Source organism: Pan paniscus, chromosome 5 (assembly GCF_029289425.2).
Source record: "Pan paniscus chromosome 5, NHGRI_mPanPan1-v2.0_pri, whole genome shotgun sequence".
Classification (NCBI taxonomy): domain Eukaryota; kingdom Metazoa; phylum Chordata; class Mammalia; order Primates; family Hominidae; genus Pan; species Pan paniscus.
This window is the reverse complement of record NC_073254.2, coordinates 129,052,440-129,078,732: the sequence shown is the minus strand read 5'-3', so window position 1 is coordinate 129,078,732 and position 26,293 is coordinate 129,052,440. Positions and strand designations below refer to the sequence as shown.

At 37.4% G+C, this 26,293-nt stretch overlaps 1 protein-coding gene and 1 non-coding gene across 2 annotated transcripts in view; both read left to right on the top strand.

Moving 5' to 3' along the window:
- The window catches only part of SESN1 (sestrin 1), a 106,452-nt gene that overhangs the window by 23,265 nt on the left and 56,894 nt on the right, over positions 1-26,293 (top strand). The window lies entirely within an intron of this gene.
- On the top strand, positions 12,052-12,157 carry LOC112440169 (U6 spliceosomal RNA). Its single transcript, XR_003028357.1, has one exon. It is a non-coding gene; the product is annotated as a U6 spliceosomal RNA (small nuclear RNA).

Here is a 26,293-nt window from a genome sequence, read left to right as displayed (position 1 = left end):
AACACAGGGAGCTCAGCTGAGCACAGCAGAGTTGCAGCCCTCATGTAACATGAACAGGAAATACATATTAACACAGAAATTGATCCTAGACTGCCGGGGTCCATATCCCGATTCTGCCTGTCTAACCTCGAGGAAGTTACTTACCATCTCTGAGCTTCAGTTTATCATCAGCAAAATGAAGATAAAAGGACCTTCATCTCTTTAAGGTACTTAGCGTTGTGCCTGTCTTAGAACTTAGTATGGTAAAAAAAAAAAAAAAAAAAAAAAGAAACAAAAACTATTTTTGTATATGCCTTAGTTATCTAAAATAGCACCTCTTCTTACCCTCTAGATCCTTATCTTGATTTATTTTTCTTCTTTGCCCCAAACACGACCTGAACTCGTTATTTACTTATATATTTATTCTGTCTGCCCTAGTAAGTTATAAGCTCCAGGAAGACTGAGGCTTTTTCTTGTTCATTGCTGGACCCTCTAGACCAATGCTATCACATACATTGTCCAACAAATGTTTGTTGAATGAATGAATAGTGTTAGCTATTATTATTACTTGGCAGTTTCTACCCACCCTGTCTCCCATCTGTGTGGACTGGCTGTAGCTTTTTCTCTTTAAATGAGATGGGTAAACCAGGAGGAAAACGTCCTTCCCTACCTGGGTAGCTGAAGTCATAGCTTCAAAAGGAATATTAATTTCTTATACGCTCTTACTACTCAAGGTGTAGCCTGTGGGTCAGCAGCATCTGTATCACTTAGGGAAGATATTGGAAATGCAGAATCTCAAGCCTCACCCCAGTTCTACTGGATCAGACTTGAATCCCCAAATGGTTCTAATGAATGTTATAGTTTGAAAAATGCTATGTTGACCACTTTAAGAATTTTGGATTTTATCTTAACAGTAATAGAGAACCACTAAAATCCTTTAGGTTGGAGATTACATTTTCACATGTTTGATTTAAAGTGATTAACTTGTATTAGAAACAGTAGTTGTCTTTGGAAAAAGTAGCCATTGGCTGGGGACAGGAATGAGTCCAAGGCTTTTCACTGTATACGTTTTCATAAGCCCATTTCAACGTGGTGGGCCCTGGCCAGCAGGTGGCCTGTCTATGCTGTTCTCCCACCCCAATCCCACCCACCCCTACACTATGAAGGATAGACACCCTGCCCTCACATCAGCTGCTGCACACCCCGCATACAGCTGCTGCCTGTCCACTTTCTGAGCCTAAGGTTGCGTACATGGGCCTTGTGTTCAGCCATAGGGAGGACAACCCATGTGTAGGCCCAGAGAGCTGGCTCAGCCCATTTGAGTAGAGATTCCTAGGGTTCCAAGTACCTGAAGCATAATCTGGGTGGGCACATGCCCTAGTCCTGTGGACTTCATCTCTCAGAGGGGTGCAGCTGGAGGAGGTCCACAGCAGGCCCTCTAAAGTGTAGGGGCCCCACTCTCTGGGTCTCAGAGATTTAATGCTCTTTTGCACTTCCTACATTCAAATCATGTGAAAGTATTTTGTTCAATGTGAATCTGTTACCTACATTAAAAAAAATAAAATGGAACATTAAAATAAAATGATGGTTCTTGTGTGGGGCATGGATAGGTACAACAAAGGAGGCATGAAGACCAGTTAAAGGGCTGTTGCAGTGTTTCAGCAGTAGGTGATGTAATGCTTGGATTAGCGTGATAATAAGATGTGGTTTCATCACATTTTTTAAGTAATTCATTGCTATGTTTTTTAAGTTTCATAAGCTCAGTATTAATTTTCTTAAGAGTTTGTGGAGGCTGGGTGCAGTGGCTCACAACTATAATCCCAGCAATTTAGAAGGCTGAGGCAGGAGGATTTCTTGAGGCCAGGAGTTCGAGACCAGCCTGGGAAACATAGTGAGACCCACCCCCCCAACCATCTCAACAAAAAAATAAAAAGTAAAAATTAGCTATGTGTCGTGGTACACGGCTGTGGTCCTGGCTACTTGGGATGCTGAGGTGGGAGGATCACTTGAACCCAGGAGTCCCAGGTAACAGTGAGCTATGATTGTATCACTGCCCTCCAGTCTGGGTGGCAGAGCAAGACCCAGTCTTAAAAAAAAAAAAATTAAAGTTTGTGGGAATTAAGCTTTCTGGCCCATGAATATTTGAAGATGTTTTTACTTTTACCTCAGATTTTGTTACAGTTGATTTGAATATTAGGTTAAAATCATTTTCTCTCATAACTGTGAAGGCATTATTCCATTATTTTCTAGCATCTGGTGTTTATAATGAGAAGTCTTATGCCAGTCTCATTCTTATTCTTTTAGTATGGAACTTGGTTTTTTTTGTTTGTTTGTTTGTTTTATTTTACCCCTCTCTAGGAGGCTTGTTTTTCTTTTTTCCCCAACTTTTTTTTAAAACCTATCAAATAGTTCAAAAAATAGTATGGAAAATGCCATATACCCTTCACGTAGAGTCACGTATTGTTAACATTTTGCCACGATGGCCTTCTCTGTTTTTTTCTCTCCTTTTGCTCAACCTCTTGAAAGTTACAAACACTTCACCCCAAAATACTTTATCATGTTTTTCCTAAGAAGAAGGACATTCTGGGAACTTAAGATGCTTTCATTTATCTTTAGAGTTTGAAATTTCGGCTGGGCGCGGTGGCTCACACATGTAATCCCAGCACTTTGGGAGGCCGAGGCAGGTGGATCACCTGAGGTCAGGAGTTCCAGACCAGCCTGGCCAACATGATGAAACCCCATCTCTACTAAAAATACAAAAAATTAGCTAGGCGTGGTGGCAGGTGCCTGTAATCCCAGCTACTCGGGAGGCAGAGGCAGGAGAATTGCTTGAACCCAGGAGATGGAGGTTGCAGTGAGCCAGGATCGTACCACTGCACTTCAGCCTGGGCAATAAGAGTGAAGCTCTGCCTCAAAAAAAAAAAAAAAAAAAAAAAAGCCCAGGAAATTTCACTGTTGTATGTCAGAATATGTTTCTCCCCACTATGCTTGGGTCTTTTCAATATAAAGATTGAATCTCAAATTACTCTTCTATCATCTCTTTTGTTACTTCTCCTCTATTATATCTCTTATGTCTGTCGTTTTTTGACCAATAGTTAAGTGTTAGACCTTCATCTTAACCTTTTTTCATATACCGTTTCTTTTTTGTCTTTTTACTTTATATCTGGGAGAGTTCCCTGAACTTATCTTCCAAATTACAAATTTGCCCTTCAGCCCACTTCTATTATTCAGTTCTTCTATCGACATGTTTATTTAGCAGCCGTGTTTTTAACTTTCAATAACTCTTTTGTATTCTCAGATTGTTACTTTCTCTGAGCAGCCAGTTCTTATATTATGAGTATTTTATTCTCTGAGGATATCAATTAAATTTTTAATTAGTTTCTTTTTCTCCCTGCTGAATCAGCCAGGATCCTAGCAGAAAATGGATGGCACACTCAGCTGGGGTGACTAAAGAGAAAAAGGACTGTCTACAAAGGTGTATGCAGGGTTAAGAGAAACCAACAAGGGATGATGGGCATTTTGAACTAGTGACATCTGGAAGTCACTGTCCCCCCCAAACTTCAGGGGCAAGGGTTGAGTGTAGTTACTGGAACTCAATGAGGTCTGCAGCTATAAGAGAAGCCTGCCTGCCTAACAGGAACTGTGGCCTTCAATAGAGGGATATACCCACTTCTGCCTTCAGAATAAATACCCTGACCTTCTTCTCCCTGTCCTCCAATTTGTTAGTGCCGTAATGATACAGTCCATAGTGGTGAGCATTTTGAAGCACAAAACAGGGTAGAGTAGGGCAGATACATACTTTGCAGGGGCACATAGAACATATCCAGCATACCTGTATTGTGTCTGTTTCATGCTATTTAGGAAGACATTTTGATGAGTGGATTGAGGCTGTGAAAAGAATAGTACTTGGGGCTGATCTGGTAGGATAAGGCAGCAGCAAAAATAAATTGCTCTTGTGAATAGTCAAGGTGAGTGCAATTGAGAGTCCTGAGGAAGTGTGTATAGGATTTGAGTACTCAAAACTAAGAGATGGAAGAGGAAAGACAGGAGAGAGGGAGAGGTAATAACACAAAGCTATAGCCATAGGAATGAGGCTCTGCCGATGAAATGGATCCCTTTGAAAAGCTTACATTCCTTTTTTGTTTTCTTTGAATTTGGAGGACAGTTATCTTACTTAGCGTTCAGTTTTAGGGAATTTTCTCTCCTATTTTTACTATCTTTTACCTCCAAAATGTCCATAAAAGACTTCTACCCTTGATGACTACACATTAATGATGATCTGTGGAGTGACAGCAGGGTGGGCACTGTGCAGGAGGGTGTTATGGGAGCTCAGGGAAGTTGGTCATGGTGTGGAGGACCTGCAGTGACAGTGATACAATCCCTTTGTGCCCAGATAGACTGGAGACCTACAGGTAGGGAGGGGAAGTTGTGAGTGAGGAGGCATTGGGGTTCAAGCTGTTTTGTTGAACAGTAAGGGCTGGAGGATGGTGGGACATCCAGACTATAGGCTCTTGAAGTTATATACTCTTTTCCTCTTCAGAAAAGCAACCAGATTAAATTGTATTAGAATGAAAGGTGAAAAGCATACATTTTGAAAGTAGGCGTGTCTGAGGAAACATAATTGATTTTGCGAATATTGCACCAGAAGAACAAGGGCCAAGGAGATAATAAGATGATGGTGGCTTTTTGCCTTTTTCCTCCAGATCTGAGAGTTTCTATTGTATTCTGGCATCTGTTACTTCAAATGTGACTTACGTTTGCTGTACTGTAAGTCTTCATTGACACTTGACCCAGGCAAATCCATTTTTCTCTACATAGTCTCTCGAACTTTTAAGCTTAGCACTGTCTTTCACTATTGCAGCATGTTTCTTTTTGGGATGGTCATTATTTCTTCTCTTTTAAAAATAATATCCATTTATATCTGTTGGTTATTCAAGTGGTATGGCTGTGTCCACCATTTGAGGTATCTTCATGAGCCTCTTTTTTCTACTTCGTATCACACATACTTGAAAACAGAAGACTATTGTTGACTTGTTTAGTTTCATCTTATTTTTATTAAAATTTAAATGCCATCACATGATCTCAGTGCTATGATACATGTCTGGATCTTGGTTACTTGAATTGGTCGATATTTCTTAAGGGAAATAGAGTAGACCCACATATAATTCCCATCTACTTTCTTTTTCATTTTATCCCAGAGGGATCCACATTCCTTCCTTACCCTAACTCACTGCAGGGAGACAAAGAGAAATAATAGCCCTCTTCCCCTACTGCTCCAATAAAAATTACAACAAATCATAGTGACTTTAAACAAAAAAAAAGAAAGAAACAGCAAACCTTCGTGATTTAAAAATAAGCAAGCTTATGTTTTGCTTCTTCCCCTGTGAGGAAGCTACAGCAAAGGCTCTAGGGAAAGAGTTTGGTAGAAATCACAAATTTGTGTATTTTTGTTTTAGTTTACAGACATGTTATTAAGCCAAAAATCAAGATACAGGATCTAACAAAGGCTTTTTATTACCTGTCAATATATGTATTCGTTGGAAATAATTAATTTGAATGTAGAACCAGGAACTATTGTATTCGTTTAATAATTTTACCTTTCACTGAGTATGGATAGTAGTGATTCTTTTATCCCTCTTAAACTTGCCTCTTTTAAGATTTAAGGGATGATCTTATTCTTAGTTTAGGCTCTTATCTTACATTAGACGAAAAGGAGTTCTAACTTTGTAAAATACCTTCAATGTATTGGTTTTAGATTCTAATTATTGATAGTATCTTCTATTATAATAGAGAAAAGGTATAGTAATAATTTCAATATTTTAAAGTAATATTAAAGTAATTTAATATTTTAAAGAAAATAATTTTTTCGTATTTTAATAAGGGGTCAGTATTTTAAGACACCAAGAATATTACAATCACATATGTCAGAAAGAGAAATGTGTGATCCAGGGTCTTTTCTACACCTGAACACACATTTATCTTATTTTTTGGCCTGCAACCTCGTCCTTATTACAGTGGCCCAATATCTTGCTTTTCTTTGTTTTTTCATCCTCTAGTCATATTGTTACACATTTGAAGCTATTTAAGAAAGAAAAAGGACTCTGCTTCAGAGTTTCCTCCCTATGTCTTCATGATCAAATAGAAAGGAATGTGTGAGAGGGACAATCAGGTGATTTTTAAAACCAAGTGAATTTATATTTTAGTTATTTCAATCACAGTGAATTGTTACTTCTTTTAATATTGGAAAAATAAAAAGAAACAAATCTCTGAAAATTGAATGAGTAAATGAAAACAGGAAAAGAAGAAACTAAATAACAATAGTTATTCTTATAAATCTGAGAAGCATCATAATAATAGTATTAGGGGAAAATAATTTTTTTATAAACCTGTAAGAACACTGATAGTGATAATGATTCTCAGACATGCCTATAGTTAAGGAAAATATATGCTTATAAAGGTTATGATAATAGATGTGAACATGGGAAATAATAGGAATAGAGAACTGAAAAGAGTTAATGGGCTATTAAATTCGGGAACTTAAGGAGAGAGGGATTGGAAATAAGTGCAAAATTTTGCAATTCAAATAGCACAGTTTCTTATGTGACAGGTAACCTATGTTACATACTTGATGAGGAAAACAAGAGGACACAGTACTATTCTTGATAACTTTTTAAAATTGTCACAGTATGTAATATGAAGACATTTAGGCAACTAGAGGGTGTGGAAAGTAAAACAGAGGACTGGTTATTGTTGCTGTTGTTGCTGTTTTGCCTCTGTTACATATGTAGAGATTGCTAAATTGTTACTAGTTTATCACCACACAGATTTTGCCAACCTGAAAGTGTACTCTCAGCGATATAGACTTGTTTATACTTCATATACTCTATGCTTGCTATCCCTCCCTCCCTCCCTCCCTTCCTTCCTTCATCTCTCTCCCTCTCTCTCTCTCCCACCCACTCTCGGTCTTTCCCTTTCCCTCTCCCCCACCCCACCTCTCTCTCCTCTTCTCTTCTCTTCTCTTCTCTTCTCTTCTCTTCTCTCCTCTCCTCTCCTCTCCTCTCCTCTCCTCTCCTCTTCTCTCCTCTTCTCTTCTCTCCTCTCCCCTCCTCTCTTCTCTTCTTTCATTTGATATTTTTTATGTCCCATGTTTTGATTTGGTGATTGATGATGAACTGTGGCTTTCAGATCTTCCTTTTGTTCTAAAGCACATACTGTCCTAAATCATTTTCTATTTTGGTGTTAATTAGTACATCATTGGGCAGAGTATTGTCTAGGTAGCTGAATCCATGATGCTTTGGAGCTAAATACACTATTTTCCATTATAGCCTGATATGTGGACTAGGTCACCTTTAGATTTATTGACTCTGAGCTAACTCTGGAGTCATCTATAAACCTTTATTTATCATCTTGGCATATAATCAAGAACATAAGGGTATAGCTGTTTGAGGATTTGAATGATCATAGCCTGTAGGAAAAAAAGGGGGCAGTGGGGGAAATTCTAGAAGTTGACAGATATCAATCAAGCCAATTTAGTGACAAGGCTAAATACTAGTTTACTAAGATTCTAAGACTATTTCATGATGATTTTACTGTTCATTGTTAATTTCCATGTCATGAATTTCAGTTCTTTAGATCCAAAATTGTATACATGGCTTAATTTTATTTTTTCTATTTAATTCAGCATTGATATGGGTAAAGTAAAAGGCTACAAGTTGGGGTAAAATAAATGAAAATCTAATTTTTTTTTTTTAGTTTTTTTTGGCTTTTTTCTTTTTTTTTTTTTTAAAGGATAACTATTTTCAGACATTTTTGGGTACCAGACAACTTGTAGAAGGTATTTTTCTTCTTTTGAAATGTGTTAACTTCACAATATGTAATGAATAGCTTTATATATAAATGGTTAAAACTCCCCTGGTGACGAGTTTATAGATTGAGTAGAAAGACAATCAGATTAAAAGATGGTAGCACAAGACGTATCTGAATCAAAGTATCATCAAAAGCTTAAAAGCAAAAGGATCAGCAAGGGTACATAGGAAAATGCAAAGGGGAAACAGCAGTAATCACAGCATTAATCTCAGAGAAGACCTCAGGATTCAAGGATTAGGCAAAACTCATCTTCTGGCAAGATAGTGAGTTCTCAGTTGGGATGAGCAGACAGTTTCCCAACTGTGGTTCCCTAAATTTTGATTGCTCTGTCTCCATGAACATTTCCACATCATCTCTATCCCCTCTGGTCCCATCACTGTAATTGAGTTGCCTACTGGGTATGGCTCATGGAAAATTTGGGGCAAGTCATTGGTCTATGCAGCCTACTGGCCTTCCCCCCAACCCCCTGCCCAAGGGCAGGCTTCCTCTCTTTTCTCGTGTGCTCCCTCCCACCACCCCACCCTCCTACTTATTTCTCTTCAAACAGTTATACCTGAGCCTATGTTGGCAGTTTCCCTCTCCTCTTCTATCTAATATAGAGGTGTGTCTCTACCCTGGCTGACAGACATATTCATGCTCCCCTCTCAGGCCAGAAGCCTGCCCGACCTCTACAGGGTGACTCCTGGGACTCAGACAGGGCAGTGACCAAGGGCTGTTTCTCTCTGCAGGAAGGCTCTATAACCCATTCGTTTGGTATACTTTCAGACTTCTCGTTCTCCCTGAGACCAACTATGAAGTGTGTTTCAAACTTTGCAGATGCAGTTGTATATTTACCTTCATACAGCAGTCCCGCCTTATCTATGGTTTCACTTTCCTCACTTTCACTTACCAACAGTACAGTATAATGAGGTATTTTGAGAGAGAGAGAGACCACATTCACATAATCTTTATTATAGTATATTACTATAATTATTCTATTTTATTGTTACTTAGTGTTTTTAATTTCTTACTGGGCCTAATTTCTAAATTAAACTTTATCATAGCTGTGTATGTATAAGAGAAAACATAGTACATAGGGGGTGGGTTCAGTACTACCTGTGGTTTCACACATTTATGGGGGTCTTGGAATGTGTACCCCACAGATACCAGGGGACTACTGTGTATGAATTCATGTTGTAATACAGCTATTTCTGTGTCTCTCTCTTTCACACGCACACACCATCTTAAAATTTTTATATATGACTTCTCATAGTGTTTTCGTTAAAGATAAATGTTTTTACATGGCCTCACATAATTTATCATCCAAACTGGGACACTGTGAGAGAAGGGATTACACCAAGTCAACAGGAGTAAGCCAAGTTGAATAGTCAGCCTCCCTGCAAGGCCCTCCGTGGTGTGGCTGCTGACCTTGGCAGCCTCATCTTGCAATGTGCTCTTCCTCGCTCTGTGCGCCTCAGACTCACAGGCCCTCTTTGCTTACTGCTTACTTTTGCTCAAAAGCCTTTGACATGCTTTCTCCTCTACCTGGACAGAGCTTTGCCTCTGCTCTCTTATTCACCTAATAAACTCCCCTTGTTCATTTTTCAGATTTCTCTCAATTCTGACTTCCTCAAGAATACCTTCCAGGCTGGGCATGGTGGCTCATGCCTGTAGTCCCAGCTACCTGGGAGGCTGAGGCAGGAGGATCGCTTGAGACTAGGAGTTCAAGGCTGCAGTGAGCCGTGACTGTACCACTGCACTCCAGTCTGGGTGACAGAGTAAGACCCTGTCTCTTAAAAAGAAAGCCTTCTAGGGCTTCCCTAACTTGATCCATTCTCTCTCATTATTCCTCAGAGCACCATCTTTTATCACATTTAGATAATTCTTGGATTAATTTCTGTCCTCCACTAAAGTGAGGTTTAATGTGGGTAGAGACCATATCAGGGTTTTCTCATCATTTATTTTTTCATCACTCATTAGGCACATAGTAAAAACTAAATAAATATTTGTTAGATTAATTAATTTTTTTTTTTGAGACAGGGTCTCGCTCTGTTGCCCAGGCTGGAGTGCAGTGGTGCGCTCTCAGTTCATTGCAACCTCTGCCTCCTGGGCTCAAGCCATCTTCCCACCTCAGCCTCCTGAGGAGCTAAGACTACAGGTGTGTGCTACCATGCCTGGCTAATTTTTGTATTTTTAGTAGAGACAGGGTTTCACCATGTTGCCCAGGCTGGTCGCGAACTCCTGACCTCAAGCAGTCCACCCACTTCCATCTCCCAGAGTGCTGGGATTACAGGTATGAGCCACCTCACCCAGCAGGTTAATTAATTTAAAAGAGGAAGGTGAAGATCAAGTTTATTGCATATCCCAAAATATTTAGGTAGAATTAATTCTGATACATCCCCTTTAATTTTTGCTTAAAATACATGGTACATTTTAATATTATAACTGAAAGTGTTCAAAATTTAAAATTTTTATTTTACATGTTATACACAAATAGAAAATTTCTAAACATTAAATTTGTTGAAAAAAATTTTTTGGTCAAGGCTGTTTTTTTCTTAGATTGCATGCCTGTCTATTATTTAGGTTTAATACATGGAATCAGATGTGGTTTCACAGATATGTATATTAGTACATTGTTCTTTTTTCCTAAGGGAAATGTAAAATTAGGAGTAACTTATTGTTGCTTTAATTTTAGATTATGTACATTTTAAAGTCAGATATACAACTGAGTTATGAATAATATGTGTGAGGTATTTCAAAAAGTAAAATGCATTTTTAAAGAAATTGTTACCTTTCTGAGTAGCAATTTAATCATAAATTAAATCAGGGTTCATATACATGTATTGATTTAACCATTTAAATGTATTTGATTTGAAATTGGTCTGTCCTGATGCAAGGATTCAGAGGGGAGACTAGAAAGAGCAGTGGATACTTTTCCTGGAGACATTGAAAGTTGCCTGGCATAAATTTAACACAGAGAGAAGGAAGATTATGTCATTATTCCTGATTCCCTTGGTCATTCGTCTTGTGGAGAACAATTGCTACATTCCAGTAACAAGTTTTCTGAGGCTTACTAATAGCTCCATGACATATTAAGTACTGATCTCATTTAATTATAATTTCAGTGAGATTAAATTATTCTATGTAGTTAAAGTAGAATCGAGCATCCTACAGATGCTGCACTAATTATAGTTATTGATGGCCTACTTTTTCTGACCTAAAAAGGTAAATGAGGGAGGGAATTGTCTTTGCCTTTGAGGAATTTTCCCTCTAAAATAGATTAGTTCACTGTCATTGCTGTTTATTTTCACCTAACACTTTTCTAGAATCTTCATAAAACTGCACAGTACTGAACTAATCAATAGAAAAGGCAGATGAATTTTCTCCCAAAGGAAAAAAGGCTTGGCAGGTCAAATCAAGCATGTCAGATCTCTCTTCCCACTCCCAATTAGAAACTGTAAAGTTTTATAAACAGGTGCTTTAAGCAAAAGATGGGATCTGTGGATCAGGAATACATACACAAGACACTAATTTTAAAAGCTATTACATTTCTTAAAATACTTATCTAAAAATTCTCCTTTTAAATTTTTTAGAATCTATTCTAGAAAAAAAAAACTCAACAAATTATCCTTTGTTAATGTTTTATTTAGTGGTGTGGCTTTTTCCACAGATTAGATTGTTTACTCCTTAATATAAATGTGTGTGTGTGTGTGTGTACGTGTGTGTACACATGTGTGTTTGTCTTTTTTGTTGTTTGTTATTGTTTATTAATGTGTGATTAACAGAGGCCTAGCTTTGGTGCTTTCAGGCTGAGAACTAAAGGGATGATTTGTAGAAAACTAAAGTAGGTCAAAGAATACCATGGTGTAGCAAAGGGAAAGTCCCTGTGTTTAGTCACATTGTCTTGCCTCTGGTGGAGTTCACTTTCATTGTTATAATCTAGGCCTGTCTTCCTGTGAGTGGAAGAAATCGTCAAATTGCAGAAAAGTCTCGGGAATATTATCATAAGTAACTTTTTAAAACAATATGTTATTGTAAGTTATTGGAAGGGCCGGTAGGGGCAGCAAAGGAAAAATAAAAAGTAGAACTGAATTTATCCCTAAATTAATTTCACAGATCAAAAGCAAAAATATGCATGAATATGACACCTTCTCTAAGTATGATGTAAGGAGTACCGTGTGGGGTCTCTGTGGGATGGGAACTAGCATTTCAAATTTTGCCCACCTTGTGCTTGCTTCAGCAGCACATATGCCAAAGTTGGAATGATACAGAGAAAATTAGCATGCCCCTGCACAAGAATGACATGCAAATTTGTAAAGCGTTCCATATTTTAAAAATAAAAATACAAACAAAAATTTGCCCTCTTATTCTGCTTTTTTATATATAGCCATTATGGAAGTGACCATGTTTCAAAATCAAGGAGCTGTTCCAGGCTTTAGCAATCCATGTCATGTTAGTTCTGAAAATATGCAACTGAATAAACATTAAAAGCAAACCTACTGATCGTTGCAGTAGCAACTATCACACTTTTATGAAACACCATTTTGTGTCTGCTTGGCTATGATTAAGCAGTACTATTAGAATCCAGGAATGTACTCTGGCTAGCTTCAAAGATCTTAGACTGTTTTTTACATCTCAAAGTTAAAATGAATTTCTCTTAAAATCAAATTTTAAGAAATAGCTTCCTCAGGTTGGTTAAATGTTAAGAAGTTATCTGTAAATTATGTGTGTGTGTGTGTGTGTGTGTGTGTATGAAGTGATATATATGGAGTTACATAAATTTTGAAAAACTTCGTTTTAAATTTGGTGTTTCCTCAAATATAGTATACTTGATATTTTGGATTATGTTTTCTCTTACAGCAGAAGGTTTATTCTCTGACTAAATTTCCTTTCTTTAGGTACCCCCCTACCCACCCACCCTTTATAAGGGCAAGACACCTGTGAGAATATTAAGCCTTTTAGCTCAGAGTTTTACTGAAGTTATTTTCTATTCTTGTATTTGCCAAGAATTGCTGACAACTTAAAAAACTATCATACGAGTGAAAACCAGTTGCCTAGATTGTTTGATGATTTTGGTCAAGTGTGGATCGGGATTTCCTGTCATTTTTCTTCCTCTTCTGGGGCTGCATTGCTTCTATCTCTGAGCAGTTGTACACTTGGAAAGAAAAAACAAAGCAAGGTCACTAGATCTGAATTACTTTTACTTCTGTGCCAAATAAAACTTTTCTTCTGTTACGTGTTACAATGTTTGGCATCTTTTGGCATCTAGAGAGAGATAAGCAGTTTAGGAGGACAATGTGGGATCTGTACAGTCACAGATCACCTAATGATGGACATATGTTCTGAGAAATGTCATCAGGCAATTTTGTCCTTGGGCAAACATCACAGAGTGTACTTACACAAACCTAGATGGTATAGCCTACTGCACACCTAGGCTATATGGTATAACCTAGTGTTCCTAGGCTACAAACCTGTATAGCATGTTACTATACTGAGTACACACTGGCAGTTGTAACACAATGGTAATTATTTGTATATCTAAATATATCTAAGCCTGGGCAACATGGTAAAACCCCATCTCTACAAAAATACAAAAATTAGTCCTGTGTGGTGGTGTGTGCCTGTAGGTCCAGCTACTTGGGAGGCTGAGGTGGGAGGATCACTTGAACTCAGGAGGTCAAGGCTGCGGTGAGCCGTGATCGTACCACTCCACTCCAGCCTAGGCAACAGAGCGAGGCCCTGCCTCAAAAAGTTAATTAATTAATTAATTAATATATCTAAACATAGGAAAGGTATAGTAAAAAAAAAGTTACTGTACAATATTAGGGGACCCTGTTGTATATGCAGTACATCATTGACTGAAACATCATTATGTGTTACATGATTGAACCTCATCTAGAGACAGCCAGTTCCTTCTCTTGGGCTGAAACATGTTCCTGGAATTCATATGATAAAGCAGGTTATCATCAAGAGAAACTCATTTTCCTATGGATTATATGATCCAGCAGCTTAGAATACATTTCTGAATTCTTTGTGTTTTGGGGTGTAGCTGAATGAAGTTTTTAGTATGTCAAAGGGAGACATGTTTTAAGAAGTAGGCATTCTACTGAAAGTATTGTAATTGCTTGCTGAATGAAGGGGATAATCCTTGCCACTGCCTTTAAATACTAGGAGTTCCTGCAGGACAGCCTGAATATTTTTTCTGGATCATTAAATGAACAACTGGGTTCCAGAAGATAAGAGAAGTATGAATTTCTGAGCAGAGGTAGATTCTTGAATAAGAGGAACCTTTCTTTAGAAACAGTAATTGAATTTTGGAAATTGTTGAGTATGTCAGTCTGGAATGTGTTTGGCTGCAAATAACAAAAAAAACCCTACTATGTAGTATAAACAGATAGGGGTCTGCCTCCACAAGAAGTCTTAATTAGGCAGTCCAGAGCTGGTGTGATGTTCAACTACATTAATAAAAGCCCTCTGCCATCCTTAGAATGTGATTTGTATCAAGGTTGTAAAAAGTCTGTTGTACCTTCAGGTATCAATCACTATATTTCTGGCATCTATTGTTGTGTAACAAAATTACCCTAAAACATATCAGATTAAAACAATAAATATTAATTATCTCACATAGTTTCTGAGGGTTGAAAATTCAGGAATGGCTTAGCTGTGAGGTTCTGGCTCAGGGTCCCTTATGAGGTTGCAGTCAAGATACCAGCTGGGGCTGCAGTCCTCTGAAGGCTTGTTTGAGCTGGAGATCTCCTTTCTAAACTAACTCACATGACTGTCAGCAGGAGAATTCAGTTCCTTACCATAGGGATCTCTCTACAGGGTTCAAGGCATGGCAGTGGGCTTCTCTCAGAGCAAATGATCTGGGAGAGTGGGGAGGGTCTAGAGTGTGTGTGTCAGGGGAGGGAGAGGACAGATGGAGATAAGAACAAGATGGAAGTTGCAATGTCTTTTATAACCTAATCTTGGAAGTGAGCTATCACTCCTGCCATATTCTGTGGTCACAGAACCCTGATACAGTATGGGAAGGGACTATACAGGATGTAGTCCCTTCAGGAGGGAGGCATCACTGGGAGCCATCTTGTAAGCTGCCTCCTACACATCACAAATATGTACTACACAGTGAGAAGGAAAGGAAAGAGACAGTGCTAGCAGACTTCTGTTTGTATCTCATTGGTGATAACTGTGTAACATAGCTTCTCAAGGGAGGCTGGGAAGTCAAATGTTTAACTTTCATAGCCTCTGTAGTAGAGACAGGCAGAAGGAAGTTGGAAATGGAACTTGGGTTAGCCTACTGTCCATTTTCTGCCACTACCAGGGCATTTGATGACAGTGACTACTTTTAATTTGCCTGTATTGCCTGTTCGTAGAGTTAATGATGCATCTTCTAGGAGATTAGGAGTAGCCCAGAAAATTGCTTTTTGTTGTTGTTGTTTTTCCAAGACAAAGTCTTGCTCTGTCACCCAGGCTGGAGTGCAGTGGCACGATTATGGCTCACAGCAGCCTCAACCTCCTAGGCACAGGTTATCCTCCTGTCTCAGCCTCCCAAGTAGCTGGGAAAGGTGTACGCTACCATGCCTCGCTAATTTTTAAATTATTTGTAAAGATGAGGTCTCCCTATGTTGCCAAGGCTGGTCTCAAACTCCTGGGCTTAAGCAATCTTCCTGCCTTGGCCTCCCAAAGTGTAGGGATTACAGGCATGAGTCACTGCACCCAGTGAAAATTACTTTTTTAAAAGTGTGGTGGTTTCTCTAGTTGTTTTAGAAATAAAGTTCTCACTGGCACCTAGCTAACAGAAATAGCTTAAATTGTGAATCATAAGTAGTTTGTTGTGAGGAAATTTTAGGTTACTTTCTCCTTTGTATTCTTCTACATTTGTTTGCATAAAATATTTAGGCAGTAAAAATTCTGAAATCTAAAACTATACCCAATGCCAGTTTTCAGATCCAAAAAGAAAAATTCTTCCCAACCACAAACATATTGAGTAACTACTATATATCATGGACAATTAGTACAGATCTTACACAATTTTTGGAAATTTAAAAATAATCTCTGTTAGGCACTATTTTACTTAGTGATAATTTTATTTCTAATGGTTACTAGACTTTTGCGAACCATGTTGTTGATTGAAATAACCATTCTGGTTTTCTTTCTTTCTTTTTTTTTTTTTTTTTGAGGTGGAGTCTCGCTCTGTTGCCCAGGCTGGAGTGCAGTGGCGTGATCTACACTCACTGCAACCTCCGCCTCCCAGGTTCAAGCAGTTCTCTGCCTCAGCCTCCCGAGTAGCTGGGATTACAGGTGCCTGCCACCACACCCGGCTAATTTTTTGGTATTTTTAGTAGAGACAGGGTTTCACCATCTTGGCCGGGCTGATCTTGAACTCCTGGCCTCGTGATCCACCCACCTCAGCCCCTCAAAGGGCTGGGATTACAGGCATGAGCCACTGCACCCAGCCACCATTCTGTTTATTATATATTCTTTCATTAATTAATACCAAACTACATTTCTGAAAAATACCACACAACTTGAAAACAAGAAAGTAGAGTCTGAAAAACTAGGGACCCAAGAAGGATTGGAGAGGAAAGTGAAGGGAGTTAGATGCAAAAAATAAATTGAACAGAGATAAGGACCAGGGTTATCCTACCCTCCCTTTCCTCTTTTCACCCAGGGACCAGGTTAAAAGAGGATTCTGTCTTCAGGAAGGAGAAGCACACAGCTATTAGCAGGTAGAGGTGAGGATTAGAACCTTGTGTGAGCAGATGTCATGCCTCAAAAATGTATCCATATGTTTTGGACAAAAGGCTGGTTCCATAAATATACTGGAACAACTGTTCACCTTCTTGGAGAAAAGTATAAAATTTGGACCTACCTCATACTAACAAATAGAGCTGCTATTTAATTTGACCTTAAGTTAGGGAAGGTCTTTTAAAGCATAAAAGCAAGGGAAGAAAGCTTTAATGGAAAAGATAGTTTTGATTGCATAAAAATTAAGTACATCAAAAAGTACCTTAAATTTAAAATATAAACCACAAGTTGGAAAAATGAGTTGTATCATGTATGAAAAAGGTTAATATTCTTAATGTGCAAAGAAGCTCATAAAATCATAAGAAAAAGCAAAAGACAAAAATAGAAAAATGGATGTGGTAAATAAAAATTTTGAACAAGTGTGCCAAAAAGCTCAACTTTACAATGACAGAAGAAATTTTTTGAGAGACTATTTTTTTTTTGTGCCTACTATCTTAGTAGATTGTCTTTCAGGAGATAATCCTCGTGTAGGTCAGGATGTTATAAAATGAGCTTTCTTATACACTGCTTATAGACATGTAAATTGGTGTAACATAATTTTATCTTTTTATCAGTAATTCCACTTAGGGCAAAAATAATATTTCTTCGCAATAGAGTTCTAAAGGAATTCTTTACTGTATTTTTTAAGGATTATAAAAAATCGGGTATAAAAATATTTTTTCACCTTTAGACTGTATCATTCTCTTCTGTTAAACTGAGAAAATTAATGAACTTGTTTTTTCCTTCCTCTTACCTCATATTTTTGTTAGTCAAGTTATTATTTTAATATTCTTAAGATTTATGACATTTAAGTTCTATTCCATCATCATAACTTTCAGAGTTAGTCTTAGTTTCTATATTTAAGTAAATTTGTTTTTCATCATTGGTATGAATAATCAGCAGAAAATTAAATTGACAATTACTTAGATGTATGTTCAGGGAATTTTTCCCAGATCCCTCCCCCCCAAAAAAATTAAGAAAAAACAAAAAGAAATGTCTTGCCAACAATATTAAAAATATTAAAAAATTGACAAGGGAAAAACTGGGGCAAGAAGTAATTCCAAAATAAAGATGAAAACTACTAAAATTGCACAAAGTAAAGGTAATTGCCCACACCCAGAAGGCAAACCTAAGCCTCTGTTAAATTTGTCTACATTTGGTTTATTTTAAAGGGTATTCAAAAGCTACCACTTTTAAAATTCCTGAAGTATGCATACTTATTAATACAGATATGATAGGTCCTAGAAAATATTTTCAAAACTGAGTGAGTGTTCGTCCTTCTAGTTCTTGTTTCTTGAGATCCAACCTTTATGAATTTTCTTTCCCTTAAGTGTTTGAATTTCAAATAAAAGCAGTGAAAGCGTCTAATGCCTTCTCATTGCATTTAGGAATGCCAGAGTCCTTCATGTGGCCCATGAGGGCTTTCACTGGCCCAGCCTCATCTCCCAGTCTCATCTCCATATTTCCCATTACTCTCTGTGTCCTTACTTAGTTCACTGGCTTTGTTACTGCTGTTGTTCCCACTTTAATTTATAGCAGCCTCTCCTGTCTTGGGGCTTTCTCATGTTTCTCAGTCTGCATGGAATGTTCTCTCTTCCCCTCCCCCACACCATGCTTTATTAACACCAGCTTATCCTTTATATCTTAGTATAATTGTCAGTTATGCAGGGAAGTGGGATATGTGGCATATGACTTAAGCGCTCTGTTGTCTTATTGTCTGGGTTTTCATCCCAGTTCATTATTTACTGGCTGTATAATCTTAAGTTATTTGACTTATCTCTGAGCCCCAATTTCTTTATCTGTAAGGTGAAGGAAGATAATTCTTACTCATAAGATGCTGTGATTATCAAATAAGAAAATGAGAGAAGCCATATGTTTCCAACACAAGGCCTCACTAGCATTGAATGAAGTACTTCTTAAATGTTAGACAAAATTATTCCCAACCTACCTCCTACCCCCAATTCCCTGCTGTGCACACGCGCACGCGCACACACACACACACATCCCAGTCTTGAACAGCTCCTTTTATTGAATAGTGACGTATATGACCATATACCTCTTATTCCTAACATTTACAACTTTCAATTACTTTGTTGATTGTTTGATTAATGTCTGTCTCCCTTGACTAGATTATAAGCTCTACGGGGTAGCAGCTGTGTAGTTTTGCTCATTCTATTCTCAGTACTTAGTCTGGATTAAGTCAACAATAAATATTTGTCGAGTGTAGGGACAAATGAATGAACTAAAGGAATATTCTGTCTCGTCTCAAAACTGCATACTTAATGGTTGAAATGTTTCCTGTAGTATAGTTTTGCCTTTAAGCCTATAAATCACAAATTCAATATCAATGACTAGAGAATAATCTACTGCCAGTAACTTATATAAAACCTGCTTGTCAATAAAAATTGTTTTCAGGCCTTTTGGAATGTTTAAATATAACATTTAAAAAGTACATAATGAATACTCTTATTTTCAATAACATTGGGAAAGGATTATATTAAAACTTTAAGTGAACATTGAAGTCTAGATAAACTATTTTAAGTAATGTTTGATCTCAGCTGTCTAAAAATATACATAAGAAAGAGAACTGAAAGTAAATATACCAGTGTGTTATAATAGCAGTGGCTTTCTTTGAGTGGTAGGACTATGATCAATTTTAATCATTTTGTGTTTATGCTTATATATTTATATCAATATAGTCTTCATTTTTACCGTAAAACATTGCTTTATAATAACAAAAATTATCTTTAAAATTTTCTCAAATATTTCTGGAATTTATAGAGGGAAACTTCATTCATTTATCTAACAATTATTTACTGAGCAACTACAAAGTGCCAGGCACTGTTTTAGGCTAAGAGGATGAGATTATAATAAAATAAGCAACAATTCCTTTCTTTGTTGAATTTTCATTTTGATGTATTTGCAGCTACCTGTCTGACTCTGGTTTGAAACTTATCTTCTACATCTGTCTTATTAAAAGTAATGGCAAAAACCTCAATTACTTTTGCACCAAGCTAATAAGCCATTGTTGTCTGCTGTGGTTTGAATGTGTCACTCCAAAATTTGGGTGCTGTCAATGTGATAGTATTAAGAGGTGGGGTCTTTAAAAGGTGATTAGGCCAGAGGGCTGCTCCTTCATCAGTGGAATTAAGGTCCTTATAAAAGAGGCTTCACACAGGGTTTGGCTAACTTGCCTTTGTTCGACTGTCTTCTGTCATGTAAGGAGATAGCAAGAAGGCCCTTATCAGACCAAATGCCAGCATCTTGACCCTGGACTTTCCAGCCTCCAGAACTGTGAGAGAAAACAAAACAAAACAAAAGATTTTTAAAATAAATTACCCAGTCTCAGGTATTCTGTTACAGTGGCACAAAATGGAGTAAGACAATGTCACATTAATGATTTATCATTTTTATCTTGTATTCAATTACAGAAAAAAAGAAAACCAGTGACCACAATTTCTAAACTCTTTGTAATTCTACAAGCTTTTAAGTGTTTTTCATACTTTAGAACCCCATCTTTGACCTCTAATGGTAAGCAAAAAGGTAATAAGAGGACCCTATTTAAACATTCCTTAAAGGGTTACATTTTCTCCTTCAAAGAGTCCATTCATATAGTATTACTCACTAATATACAATGTTGCAGTTTGTTCAACTCCTTTTATGTTAAAAATACACAACTGATGTGTTACATTTTTCACTGAAGTAGCACCATTATTGTCTGACTCAGTTTCAATGTTTGGTAAATAATTTAAAAAAATCTTTATAATATTCTGATCCTCTGAAATTTCATTGCACCCTGCTGTTTTATAAAACCAATTTTAAAGCTACTGATCCAAAAGAAGTTTTAAACCATCATGAAACTGATTTCTGAAATGAGTTTTTTTTTGTTTGTTTGTTTTTGTTTTTAAGAGATTTCCTGTTTGCTTCTGAAGTTAGTTTGCAAATTAGTTGTTTAGGACTCAGGTTATATTTCTGTGTCTAAGCAGCATTAATACTTGGTGATTAGCTTCAGGAATCAGTTCAAAAAAGGTATTCAGCCCTTCTTACTTGAAGTCATGCTAATTGAACAACTTTAACCATCACAAACGTCCACTCATAATATTATTTCTATGGAGGTGGCTGAGGACCACATTTCCCCTACCTAAGCGGTAGAAGCTGTGTTTGTTCCTTCTTGCCTTCCTTTGCTAGGCTGGAACCTGGAGACCAGAAAGTAAGAATGGAAAGGAAGGGATGCTAGTGGTGGATGAGTGATTGTTGGCAGCAGTATTTTTTTAATTCCTTATGATTACTAAAAGAAGATAGCTCTCTTGGAAGGTTGTTCTTCCTGTGGTCAGACTGGAAATCAGCTTTTGCCTTTAGGCTGAGAGACCTAAGGATTATGTAAGTCTATTGATTTAGGAATGGGAGGGAACTTCTGCTGCCTGCCCATTTGTATAGATAGGTTATTTGAAAGTTAGAGACTGCTTTGATGTTTGCCTGCCTCTCTTAGGAAGCTAATTTCATCAGTCTTTCAGACCAGTCCAACTAATTTTTCCTCCTTCAGTTTTATATATTTAAAGTCTATTTTTAATATTTAAAGACTTGCCATACTGTCTCCTTTGCAAGATGGAAAGTCTATGATTCACTGTACATTAAAATGACTTTTTTTTTTTTTTTTTTAACAATTTAAACAATAGCATTCTGTGTGTCTTTTCTAGGCTGGAGATGTGTTCTCTGCTTCTAGCCGCTGAATGTTTTGACTGCTACTTAATGGCGCTGTTGCAGACAGATGCCACCTTCAGCTGGTAGCACAATTGGTCAGTCTTTGAACAGCTCTGAGTTGGGCCAGTTATTGCTGTTTGGACATGTTTAGATTTGAAGTTCCTCCCTTCCATTGTGAGTAGAGCAAGATTGTGTCATCCCATAAAACCTGTTGAAAAGTGAAAAAGTAGTCAAATCAGATGCCTATCCACCAGTTTGGCTTTTTCACTAAATTGGCCAGTATTTTACTTCATATACAGAGTTTTAAAAATCAGTTGTTATTCCTTTACTTACAGCCTTTCCTTTGTTGTATTTTACAACACTGTTTTATAAATCTTCATTTTAAAATTTCTTTTAAAGCTGTTGCCTATGTTTCAAACCGAAGTCAGACATGGAGATTTATTTACTTCCTCTTCTCTGGGTATTTATTTGTTTTGACATTTAATTCCCATGATGCAACTTTCTTGAGAATTTTTTAAAGAGGGTATTTTGGTAAGTTAACTTCCTTTCAGTTCTATGCTATTAAAAAATACATATAAATATATATGTAATGATTTCAACATAATATATATTATACATCAATATTAGTAGATAATATATTAACATAAATATATGTCCCCTCTCCTTCTTTTTATTTTTTATTTTTTAACTGACACATAATAATTGTACATAATTATGGGGTACATAGTAGTGTTTCAATTACAATGTGCAGTGATCAGATCAGGATAATTAGCAAATCCGTCATCTAAACAGTTATTTCTTTGTGTTGAAAACATTCAATTTCCTCTCTTCTAGCTGTTTGAAAATATATAATATTGTTAACTATAGTTATCCTACATTGCTATGGAACACTAGAACTTATTCTGCTTATCTAGCTATAATTTTGTATACTTTAGCAGATCTCTTCATATTCCCCCCTTTCCCCCTACTCTTCCCAGCTTTTAGTAACCTCTCTTCTACCTTCTACTTCCCTGAGATCAACTTTTTTTTTTTGGCTTTCACATATGAGTGAGAACATATGATGTTTAACTTTCTGTTCCTGGCTTATTTTACTTATCATAAATTCAGTTCCATCCATGTTGCTGTAAATGACAGGATTCCTTCTTTTTTATGGCTGAGTAGTATTCCATTGTGTGTATATAACACATTTTAAAAATCCATTCATCCTCTTTTTTTTGATACCAACTTTTCCTACTTTTATGTGCCAAGATGTTCTCAAAGCCTTGCAGAAATCATAGCTGTCATTTATTCATACACATGTTCTACAGGTGTTTGTTGAAAGCTAGCTCTGTACAAAGAAGCGTGCTAAGCAAAAAGGACAAAGACACTAAGTCCTAGAGACACTTGCTGTTTAGTGGAGGAAACAGAGAAGGAAACCATTGTTATGTTTTAAGTACTCATCCCGTCACTTTTTATAGCTCTGAACTTCACACATTGGAGTAGGATTACAGCCTGTGATATATGGCCGTATCCCAGGGTATGCAGGAACACATAGAATAAATTGTGATGTATCTTCCTGGAGTTTAGAATCAGGGGAATGGGAGGCAGGGATGAGGAAGAGATAGGTAATTTAACTGGTAAGTAATGAACAGCATTATTTTAGGTTAAAAATAAGCATAGCTGTATTAGGGAATAAGATTTTTAAATTTGACATAAAAAATTCTCCTACTTGTGGCCATCTACCCACAGGCTTGTCACCATATTATCCCCTGTGGAAGGAGTTCACTCCTCTCAGAGGTTAGAGGTCCTCTGGGAAAGATTTTGTAGAGGCCCTTCTATCTGTTCTAATAAACCTGGTTGTGTTAAACAGAGAGGCTAGAGAAGGTGGCTGCCTTTTCAGAGCACAGCCTTGGTATTTCCTATGCAGTCACTACCTTTTAACAGTAATCCTTTAAAAATACTTTCACTACTTTTGTTAACTAAACCCACGGTGCAATACTGTGGTGCAGATCTCAAGACAAGTAAACAAGGGAGGTGGAGGAATGAATGTCTCAGGAAGGTGGCTCCTCAAACTATTCACCTGTGGTTAAACTGCCTGCACCACATACAAGCAGGGTCAGTTGGAGATAGCTGAATGTTTATTGAGGCCTTTGTGATCTTGGAAGACAAAAGATTAAGGGAGGGCATTTGTGAAGGTCATTCTTCTTGTCACTGTTTCAGTGAATGTTGACAGCAAAAATATTGCATTAGATTTTTTTAAGCTTGTAAATGTAATATTTTTTACTTATGTTCCAAAGTATATGAATTATTGAAAGTTGAGGCATTGGTTTTTCATTTAGAGCAAAAGACAGAATACACTTTTTTCAGCCCATATGGGTTCAAAATCAAATTCTTATTTTCAATCAGAGTTCTTCCATATCGTGCCTCACATTTATTTATTTCAGAAACATGTATTATCTACTCTGTGTAACATTCCATGCCAGACACTGGAGAAACAGATAAGGCAAAGGTCTCATTCTCAAGGAGCTCAAAGACAGGTGGGCAAGATAAACAGGCAGTTATGGTATATACTGGTAAGTGCCATGCAAGAGAATTCTGCAAAGGCTTTGGATGGTTGGGGATGAGGGGATACAGAAAGGGAGTAGCCAGGGTAAGCGCTGTAGAAGAGTAATGCCTCAGCTGGCTCTTGAAGCCTGACTAAGGAGAGGCCAGTTGAAGAAGTGAGAGATAAGGTGCTCTGGTCAGAGAGATTAGCATGTGCAAAAGTACAGAACCATGAGATTTACTGTGTTTGAAGAACTGTAAGTAAGTTGAACTCAGTATCATTGGAGACATAGGCAGAGATGAAATCTGAAATGGAATTATATGCCATGTGAAGAATCTGGATTTTATTTTGAAAGTTAGAGGGAACCTATAAAGGATTATATCATCATCAGATCTGCATTTTGGAAAGACTTCTCCAGTGTAGAGAATAGGCTATAGAAGGTGGCAAAGGCATTGAGACAGAAAGGAGGCTATCGTTCTAATCTGGGAGAGACATGGTGAGGGACTGTTTTGATGGGGTTGGGAGTGAGGTTGAGGATAGGGGATAGATTTTACAGTTTCTAGGATGTAGAATATTCAGAACTTGACAAGAGGTTAGTAAGGGTGTCAGAGGAGCCTAGCTAGGCACAGACTTGCAGGTGTCTGCACTGGACAACTGGAGGTATAATGAAGGCCTTCGTGGAGATAGGGAATATAAGAGGTGGTAGCGTAGTGCAATGGGTTTGGGGAAGGTGATGAGTTCAGCTTTTTTTTTTTTTGAAATGGAGTCTCGCTCTTGTTGCCCAGGATGGAGTGCAGTGGCGCAATCTCAGCTCACCGCAACCTCTACCTCCTGGGTTCAACCGATTCTCTTGCCTCAGCTGCCCGAGTAGCTGAGATTACAGGCATGCGCCACCACGCTCAGCTAATTTTGTATTTTTAGTAGAGATGGGGTTTCTTCATGTTGGTCAGGCTGGTCTCAAACTCCTGACCTCAGGTGATCTGCCCTCCTCGACCTCCCAAAGTGCTGGGATTACAGGCGTGAGCCACTGCGCCCGGCTGAGTTCAGCTTTTTATTTTTTATTTTTTGATTCGAGATGTCTATGTGACATCAAGATTAAATATATTAGGTAGATAGAGAAATAGGCCTCAGATTCAGGAGAAAGGACTGAGATGTAATTACAGGTTTGGTCAGTGATGAAAGCGTGAGATCATTCAGGGTGATCTAGATGTAGATATTCTCTTATGTTTTCTTCTAGATGTTTTTTAGTCTTATATATTAAATTTAGGTCTGTGATCCATTTTGAATTACTTTTTGTTAAGGGTATGAGGTTTATGTCTAGAATCATTTTGTTTCTTTTCTTTGCATATGGATGTCCTATTATTTCATCATTACTTGGTGGAAAGACTATCCTTTCTCCATTGAATTGCCTGTACTCCTTTTTTTTTTTTTTTTTTTTTTTTTTTTGAGGCAAGTTCTCACTCTGCCATCTAGGCTGGAGTGTGGTGGTGTGATCACGGCTCACTGCCCTGGTATCCTTGGCTCAGACAGCCCTCCTGTCTTAGCCTCCCAAGTAGCTGGGATCACTGGCAGGTGCCACTATGCCTGGATAATTTTTTTTTTATTTGTAGTAGTGGAGTCTCCCTGTGTTGCTTCGGCTGGTCTTGAACTCCTGGGCTCAAGCAATCCTCTTGCCTTGGCCTCCCAAAGTGCTGGGATTACAGGTGTGAGCCACCATACCTGGCCACTTCTTTGTTAACAATAAGTTGACCATATTTTTATCAGTCTATTTCTGGGCTCTCTATTCTGTTCCATTGATATGTGTATCTGTCCTTTCACCAATATCATGCTGTATTAATTATGATAGCTTTATAGTAAGTCATGAAAACAGTTAGTATGACTGTTCTAGGTCTTTTGCCTTTCCATATAAAATTTTGAATCAGTTTGTTGACATTTACAAAATAGCTTGCCAAGATTATATTTGGAATGTTGAACTTACAGATGGGAAAAATGGACACCTTACTAGTATTGAGTCTTCCAATCTATGAGCATTGAATATTTCTCCACTTATTTGGATTTTTGATTTCTTTGATCAGAGTTTTGTAGTTTTTGGTGTATAGAGTCTATACATATTTTGTTGGATTTATGCCTATTTTATTTTTTATTGTAATTCTTTTAATTTCAAATTCCAATTGTTCACTGATGGTCTATAGAAAAGCAATTCACTCTTGTATATTAACTTTGTATCCTGCAACCTGCTCAACTCCCTTATTAGTTCTAGGAGTTCGTTGTTTTTTATAAATTCCTTGGGATTTTCTATGTACATAATTGTGTCATCTATAAGTAGGGACAGTTGTTATTTATTCCGTTTGTTGTTTTTGTTGTTGTTGTTTTTTATCTGTATGGCTTTTATTTACTTTTCTTGCCTTATTGCCCTGACTAGAACTTCCAGGACTATGTTGTGTAAGAGTGGTGAGA